The sequence below is a fragment of the Megalobrama amblycephala genome, linkage group LG11 (assembly GCF_018812025.1).
Source record: "Megalobrama amblycephala isolate DHTTF-2021 linkage group LG11, ASM1881202v1, whole genome shotgun sequence".
NCBI lineage: Eukaryota > Metazoa > Chordata > Actinopteri > Cypriniformes > Xenocyprididae > Megalobrama > Megalobrama amblycephala.
The window spans coordinates 25,423,281-25,432,581 of NC_063054.1; the positions used below are offsets into that span (position 1 = coordinate 25,423,281).

The 9,301-nt window shown below is 37.2% G+C and overlaps 1 long non-coding RNA gene across 1 annotated transcript; it reads right to left on the reverse strand.

The window, feature by feature from the left end:
• Positions 1–6,564: 6,564 nt before the first annotated feature.
• Positions 6,565–9,297, reverse strand: LOC125278123. The gene is made up of 3 exons (XR_007187056.1): positions 9,262–9,297; positions 8,778–9,011; positions 6,565–8,217 (listed from the first exon to the last, which is right to left on the reverse strand). It is a non-coding gene; the product is annotated as an uncharacterized LOC125278123 (long non-coding RNA).
• Positions 9,298–9,301: the final 4 nt, after the last annotated feature.

Below are 9,301 nucleotides of genomic sequence, written 5' to 3' on the forward strand. Positions count from 1 at the left end.
AGCAACGCAGTAAGTGACGTATGTTGAACTTGTACTTAAACTTTTGCCGAATCCCGTTGTAAGGACGGCAAACACATCTTTCCCATCGACATATGCCTTGATTGCGGTTCTTTGTTCATCTTTTAAAATTAATGCGCTGTCGATTTCTTTTATTACAGACGTGATAGTGGAATCTAAACATCTTACTTCTCCAGCTGCAGTCATCGTTGGTGAAAACCAATTCAACCCAAGCGCTCTTTGATGACGTGGGTGGTTACGTAACCGCAGATAGCCTGTCCATCATCGATTAAAGCCCGCCCTGGCAATTTGATTGGCTCGGCCTTCTGGGAGCCGAACATAATTACTCCACAATGGATCGAGTCCAGACCGAACTTCCCGTCCAAAAAATGTTGTGGGCGGGGTTCGGGCTGGCACCCAGGCTAGCTCTGCTGCCGCTTGCGGTGTGAACCCGAGTTAACATGTAGAGTTCAGAAAGCAGTCAGTAGAAAAATGGTAAGAGCACAATAAAAGATTGTGGTTGAATACTGCTGATGAATAGTGTTAAATACATTTTAACCACAGTTTTCTAATTCTACTGCTTTAGGTAGGCCATAAAAAGGGGGGTTGGATTCGGGGTGGAAAAAACAGTGTCTCTTGGACATGGTGACAACACACTAACACAACTTAACAAGGCCTCACTCCCTTTTTGTGCATGAATTATTTAAATAGGAATATTGTGACGTACATTTCAGGAAGAAAACGCAAGACTACAATTGAGGCATTTCAGGGAGTAAAACCAGGGGCGGTTTCTTCATTAGGACATTAGGGCGACGCACCACCAAAGTGAGAAAGGGGCGGATTTTTCAATCACATTCAACCACAGAGCTGTCACTGCTAGCTGTTTGTTCTGCCTCTGGATATAGTCCAATCAGCGTCGAGTCACGCTCTGTGGTGTACCGCCTCTTTTTGGGCATTTCAGTCTGGCGGAGATTTGCCCCGACTGCTCCCATAGACTTCCAGTCAAAGATTTTATTTTTTCGAACTGCAGGCGCTGCAATGCAATCTCTATGGGTTCCGGGAGGGCTCGCACTAACGTGCTTTCGTCATCATACGTAACCTTAATTTGTGCAGCGATTGGTGGAAACAAACATACCTCTATTAATATATATATATATATATATATATATATATATATATATATATATATATATATTAAGCTGAAGTGACATTTAATCATTTCCTCAGTGCATAATTTACATTTCACAGACATATTCTCCATCTGTAAAAGAAAGTCGAGAAAATATTTCCATTTTGCACTCAGGCGTGGACGAGCCTTCAGCAAGCACAAACTTCCGTGAACGAGCGCCGCCGCGCGCCGAACAGACGGAGTTCAATCTGAGTAAAATACATTTTGCTCAAGATATTTGTTGAAAATTTGTCATATGTAGAATTTCGAACCTACAACTAAGTGTATTTGTACGATAGCAGTAACTGTGTAAAGTGACTATTGTAGGGTAATCAAAATAATAATAATTATTAGTCTGTTCTTTTGTTTTTATTTATTTTCGTTTTTAGTTTAGTGTATTTAATTTCTGCTTCAAAAAACATTTTGTTTTTAGATACAGGTACAATTTTAGAATGTAGCCTAGGCCTAATGTGATTTGACCCCTTTTTTGCACAGAATTTATAGCATATACTACAGTTACATTCATGTTTGTTTTTATAGCCTTCAGTATGAACATTGTTTCTAGGACAATATTGGGCAGGATCTTAAATAAAAAATTTTTTTAATTAAATACAGAATTTTTTTAGATCTCAGCCCTATGGCATGCTTTAAATACTGAATTTCTCATGTTTTAGATAGATATATTATTATATCACTTGTTAAATGCCTATTCATTCCTGCATTTCTAAATTGTTTTTTGTTTTTGTTTTTTTTGTGCCCCCCCAAATATTTTTTTCACCAGCCGCCACTGAGTAAAACGCAAGACTACAATTCAGGCATTTCAGGGAGTTTAGAAACAGTGCTTATTGAGAATAATTTCCTTTGTAATGGACTTTGTGCTTTGTAACTTTGGAGGTCTTTTTCATGCACAAACAGCAACATTACACACTAAAGAAAGTTGAAAAAGTAATGTTGTAGTTTCAAAATGTTTTGGTTGAAATGGTGTCAGGTTACTTGGTCCTTAGTCTCAGCCTCAGACGTCACCCCCACGCTGTAAAAAATGAATCATCGGTCATGTAATTTTCATTAAAAAAATTAAGGTGATAATTAAAAATAGTGGGTATGTTTTATTACTAAAATTGTGGTTCAGTGTTTTATAGAAAATATTGAGAACATTTCACTAATGAAACAAAGAAATACATTTTCCTAATTTTTTTTAAGGGAACTTCAAAAATCTTTAAGGAAAGATGGCTACCTATTAATTTGAAGAGAATTAGCTAAATTATGTGGTTTTATTTAGAGACCTCATTGTTAGTTCCGAGCATGCTTTGTATATGGCTGGAAATGGAAAGTAAATATTGAAATTGAAGTGTTATTTTATGTGTTTTTGAGTGAAGAGAAATATCTGTTGATGTTTAATGTTCAGTTATGTTTGACATTAGAAAGAGTTTCTGTAATGTTGAAGATTTGATCGTTACCATTGTGGAGAAGAGTAGAGCTCATGGTTAGGTTGTGGATAACTGCATGTATTAATACTTTGAAGCATGTTGCTTTGTTCAAGGAGCAATAACTTTGCTATTGTCAGTGCAGTAACAGGTTTGTTCTTTCTTGTGCTGTGTTACTAAAATACAGTCTTTTAATTGTACAACATAACTCAAAGTCAAATATAAACAGGTAATTTCCATTCACTCTAAATTACAGACTTTTGAGAGTCAACTTAAAATAAAAAAGGACATTTCACTAAAGCTATTAAATTAATTGTGTCATAGACTAAATAATTTAAGAGATTTTACATGATTTATTCAGGTAGTTTCCATTAAAGAATCAAACCTTAAAAACTACTCAAAAATATCATGTGTAATAGTGTTACCATATTTTAAGTAAATAGCTCATACAATGTTTTTTACAGTGCACGGACTGTGCATAAGGCCCACAAAATGGGAAACAACTCTTTAAAACTGCATCTCTTTGCATTTGGTTTGGCGAAGAGTATACATCCACAGTTTTTATATCGTAAAATACCATGTCAGGCAAGGTCTTTTCTTGCTGCTGAACTTGCAACATTTATCAAAGCATTTGTTCATGGATATAGAATTTATTTACAAGTGTAAAATGCAGTCCAATGCCTGAATCTATTCTGGTGTTCCCTGTGTTGTTCATCTGGTATTAAGACTGTAGAAGTGAGGAATCAACACAGTCATCATTGATTATACAAACTCAGATAGGCGGATGCGTTCCCCAAGTGGAGCAGGGTGAATTATCTGGAACTGAATGCAATGGAGGAGATGGTCATTGATTTCCATAGGGAAAGTTCTACCATCGAAGCATTAGATGTCAGCAGTCAGGAAACAGAGATGGTGCAAGAATATAAATATCTGGGAACCACCATCGATCAAAACTCACCTTCAAACCAAATAGTAAGAAGATTTCCCAAATGCCAATAGTTTCTCTACTTTCTTCAAAAATGTGGGTTCATCAATCAGTCCTAAAAGCCTTCTAGTGTTTCATCAAATCAGTCCTTAACTTTAACCTAACAGCTATGTTTAGTGGAATGAGCAATTCTAACATCAACACTCTCCACAAGATTATAAGAGCAGTAAAATAACTGGTTCAGACCAGGAAGGCCATTTACAATATGTGAGTGGCAAGGGTATTTCCTCTGAGAAGGATTTTGCCTCCTCATTTTAAAACACCACCGCACACCACTGGTGAGTGGTTACTAAAGAAACTTGAATAGCACAAGACACTATATGCACAATGCACATCTTATATTGCTGGTACAGTCTCCAAGGTTGTAGATCATTGAGCACGCATTGATAATTTTTTAAAAATAGTCAATATAGTGTTTTGTTTGTATCATATACTGGCAAAGCTGCATTTGACAGCTTGTGACAGCCACAGTTGTATTAAAAAATAAGTCTAATAGATCCTCCCTTTAAAATGAAACTGATACTGCAGTCAGTGTTGTTTATAATGCCAAGGCAGTGTGATGTCTGATCTCCTCCATAGAACTTACAAATACAGCATTCTGTGCAGAATTCAAATGGATCCGATATGTTTTGTAGTCTGTGGCAACACACGCATATGATCCACTCTGTGCTATCGTGCCTCTGGACCAGAGCACACTGTGTGTATGCGCTGTGAAGAAAAGCATATTTACACTGTCTGGATCATTTACTATCCTATATATTGCATGTGCTATTCAGAATATAGAAAACAGTAAATGTGTGAACAAGTGACCAATCTCAGACACAGCTTTAGCATCTTATTATCATGTAGGGGGCAGGACTCTTGAGATTCTAAGGAGCATTTGACTCTAAAGTGTAGAATGATGTCATCAGAATTTCTGATCTGTATTGGTGATAGACAGGGACTGAAAATTTAGCATAAATGTGAATTTCGTCATTGTTTTTGGATCACACTAGATAACGTTAAAGGATTAGTTCACTTTCAAATAAACTTTTCCTGATAATTTACTCACCCCCATGTCATCCAAGATGTTCACGTCTTTCTTTCGTCAGTCGAAAAGAAATTAAGGTTTTTGATGAAAACATTCCAGGATTATTCTCCTTATAGTGGACTTCAATGGCCTCCAGACAGTTGAAGGTCAAAATTACAGTTTCAGTGCAGCTTCAAAGGGCTTTAATCGATACCAGACGAGGAATAAGGGTCTTATCTAAAATCTTATCTTATTCTAAAAAAATACAACTGTATATGCTTTATAAACACAAATGATCACCTTGCACATGCTTCTGCTTTCCACATTCTTCAAAACGCTTACGCTGTATGTCCTACGCCTTCCCTATTCAACTTATGGAACGAACCGCCAGTTTCGCTTTTTATCACTTCGGGTGTATGCACTCAGAAAAAGCGCATGTCATAATGAAATGAATTAAATGTTTAACCGGCAAGGCTTTGAAACACATGCAAGCACTGCCTGAGGTGGGGATCTGCTTGTATCATCTGAATGAGTAAGGAGCAGGAGCAATCTGTGCGGAGGAGCACGCCTGTATTTCATGGGTTTCAATGCCATTGGCAGGTAAATTCTTGCATGTGAGATTTCAAATGGCTTCAGTATTCTCGGATTATAGTGTTCCCCATAGCGTCAGCTACACAATGTCAAGTGAACCGAACTCAAAAGGAAACTTGAAAATGCTGCCTTCAGAGGCTGCATTCCAAGGTAGGAAATGCATCAAGGCACATCCAAATCTAATGTTAACTTCATTTCCTGTCTCTTGAGATACCTTCATCTGATCGATTTTTGAAGGCAGCATAGATGTACCTTTGCTGCCTTTGATATCCCATAATCCTGTGCTTTCCCTTCTGTGAAAGTTAAGCTAAAAAAATAAAGATGGCATCTGAAAGGTGCAGTTAGTGGTCAGTTTGTGTAAATTTACATTTTTGACCAACGTTTTCCACTTCTCATGTCATTTCTAGAGAGAAATTACTATTGTAGTAATTAAATATTTGCTTTACATATTACCAAAGCTCGCTCTATTTTGCTGTAAATCATTAAACTGAAACGCTGCCTCAGAAGTCTGTTAGAAATCGTGAGGTATTTTCATGCACAAACGCTGCCTGTAAAGTCATTGCCTGACCAGGCAGTGAGGCAACAAGTGAGCTGCCTAAATTTTTGGATGCAGCCCTGATCATTATAATAGTGATGTTAAGTATGAGACCAGGAATCCAATGTGTGTATCGAGTATGCAGCGCAATATCTGATGAAGTTCCGTTTTGAGGCTTATATTGTTTTCACAGAATCACATGAACAATCGTGTGTGCTTTGTTTTGCATGTCAAATCCATACCTTAAAGGATTAGTTCACTTTGAAATTAAAATTAGCCAAAGCTTTACTCATCCTCAAGCCATCCTATGTATATATGTCTTTCTTCTTTTTGATGAACATCATTGCAGAAATATTAATAAATATCCTGATGCATCAGCTTTATAATGGCAGTGATAGGGTTCAATGAGTATGAGCTGAGGAAAGTGCCTCCATCCACATGCACCCATCATAAATATGTATTCCACATGGCTCCGGGGTGTTAATAAAGGCCTTCTGAAGCGAAACGATGCATTTGTGTAAAAAAAAATATCCATATTTAATTAATTATGAAGTCAAATATCGAGCTACCGCCAGACCGCCTTCCATATACAGGTTAAGAAGAAAGTGTAAACTGGCGTCACGTCAGTTAAGCTTTTTCCGTAAGTTGAATGGGGAAGGTGCATGACGTAGCGTAAGCTTTGTGAACTGCAAGAGTTTTACACTTTCTAACTCCGGAGCCATGTGGAGCACATATTTATGATGGATGGATGTGGATTGAAGCTTTTTCTTTAGCTCATACTCATTGAACCCTATCACTGCCATTAACCCGGATGCGTCAGGATATTTATTAATATTTCTTCGATTATGTTCATCAGGAACGAGAAAGTCATATACACCTATAGCTTAAGGGTGAGTAAAGCTTGGGCAAATTTTCATATGAAAGTGAACTAATCCTTTAAGGCCTGTAGTTGGCACAATTGGGGTGTGTTTCCTGAAGAAAAATATGGTTTCAAGTTCAGTCGTAACCATCATTTCACCTTATGGCACATGCTAGATAGTCCCATGGACCACATAAACAAAGCCAAAATGCCACAGCCGATGCAATAATAGAGGTTGACCAATACCTAAAGATACTAACATACCATAGCAAAAACTCAATTACAAAAATACAAATATCACATAAATAAAATAAAAACCAAGCAAACAAACAAACAAAGCAAGTAATATTATACAAGATTTTTTAAATTAACATAAAAATTCAAAAAATCTTACTAAATAAGTCCTTAAGTGAACTAACTTCATAAAAAAAGCTTTCTACTTGCATTAAAACCAGGACAGTCCAATAGAATATGTTTAATAGAAAGGGGAGTCTTGCAGAACATGCATAAGGTTGGGTCTTTACCTTTAAGCAAAAATGCATGAGTCAGTCTTGTATGACCTATACGACATCTGGTAAAGACCACTTGATCAAATCTGGTTTTAGGTGAGATTAAAAGTCTGTTTGAGATCTGTTTGAGGATTTCATGTAATTTATTATTTATTGAATATATAAACGATTAATAATAGTTCTGATATCTGAGGGAGGAATTTGACATTCATTTACCTGATTAAAAGCTTCCTTTTGCAGCTGCATCAGCTCACACATTTCATAAAAGTCCAACATGGCCTGGAACCCAGCAGAAGATAATACTGAACAACTAATTCTATAGATGATCCACTTTAGATAAAATGCAGTCTACTAAAGGATGATTTTTAAAGTGACCATTGCTTAAAGGCATGATTTGGAATCTGTAAAAATTGTAGAAAATCATTGTGTTATGCATTTTCAACATATTCCAAAGCTAAAAGCAAAGCACGTGCTTCAGCCATGAAAATTGAGCACTGTTTTGGAATATGGATTCCATAATGTTGATGTCCAGTCACCATTGCTGTAGTTACACTGCTTTCCACCTTCGAATCATCTGTAATAGGTAAGTGAAAAGGGAATTGACTTCATATGTCCAAATACTGCTGTCTATATACAGTCGGATGAGTCAGCAAATAGTATATACACCGATTAGGTATAACATTATGACCACTGACAGGTTAAGTGAATAACACTGATTCTCTTCATCATGGCACCTGATAGTGGGTGGGATATATTAGGCAGCAAGTGAACATTTTGTCCTCAAAGTTGATGTGTTAAAGCAGGAAAAATGGGCAAGCATAAAGGTTTGAGTGAGTTTGTCAAGGGCCAAATTGTGATGGCTAGACGACTGGGTCAGAGCATCTCCAAAACTGCAGCTCTTGTGGGGTACCACAGCACACCTTCAGGGGTCTAGTGAAATCCATGCCTCAATGGGTCAGGGCTGTTTTGGCAGCAAAAGGGGGACCAACACAATATTAGGAAGGTGGTCATAATGTTATGCCTGATCAGTGTATAATAATATAATAGGTAGACGAGGTCTCAATGGAAATGCGGAGAACAGTCCACTGACAGGCTTTCTTCAGCCTTCCCCGAGATTTGTGTCCACCTGGTTGCCACTGGCTAAAATGGGAAAAAATATAAATGAGCCATGATTAGATGACAAGCGATCAAATTACCTGTTTTTTGGAGATTTCTCAGTTTAGCTCTGTCTGTAATTCTGATAGCCTGAGCTGTCCTTTCGAAGTCCTCTGGCTTCATTACACGGAACACTCATTAGCAATTTAGTTCATAATATAAACTATAATATAATCTCAGACTTAATAAGAAGAATCATGTAAACTTTATAATATTTCTTATAGGGCCAGTTTCACAGACAGGACTTAGGCTAAGAAAAAACCCTAGAAAAAAACATTACTTGTGTGCATCTTGAGACAAAACAATGGCAGTGACATATTTTAAGATCTGTCAGTGCAAGTTTCTTTCATTTAAAACAGCTCAAACATGCATTTTAGTCTAGGAGTAGCTTAAGCCTTGTCTGTGAAACCAGGAGATAAAGTCTCAGTTTTCATAGCTAACTAGCCTTATCGCTAGCTGTTAATAGTCTGGCTTTGGTGGCCAACTAGCTGTCAAAATAATGTTATAATGACCAAATACAACCAGAAACAACTGTTCAGACTTACATGTGAAAGGTAATTCCCCGAGATCTGGTTTGGATTGTGCAACGGTTTGTAAAACCTCAAAATAGTCAGGCATCTTTTCTTCTGTCCACTTATGAGAGTTACGGCAAGTTGCCCGGAGCAATATGGCGGCGCCGTTGATGTAGGATCCAGCGACCAATGGGGCGTCTATGCATTTTATATGTCTATGGGGAAAACCCTCAGAGCTGCACGAGGCTTTAGTTCTCAATACCTACACTATAAAGGTGTTTAAAACGTCACTTACACATATTTGACAAACGGAATATATCAGATAGCTCATGATATAGTTAAAAAGAAATTTAAAAAGGAAAAACGAAAAGCATCAACACCTCATCTAACACAGAACTTGTTATTCTCTGCACTATGCATCACATTGAACTGCAGCGTATTCATAGAAATGTAAAATATGAATAAAAGGGAATGCTAAAACGACATTTTGGAGAATAATAAAAAAAATATAACTTACACATCGTACACAACCCCCGGAAGCGAGAAGGAGGTCTCTG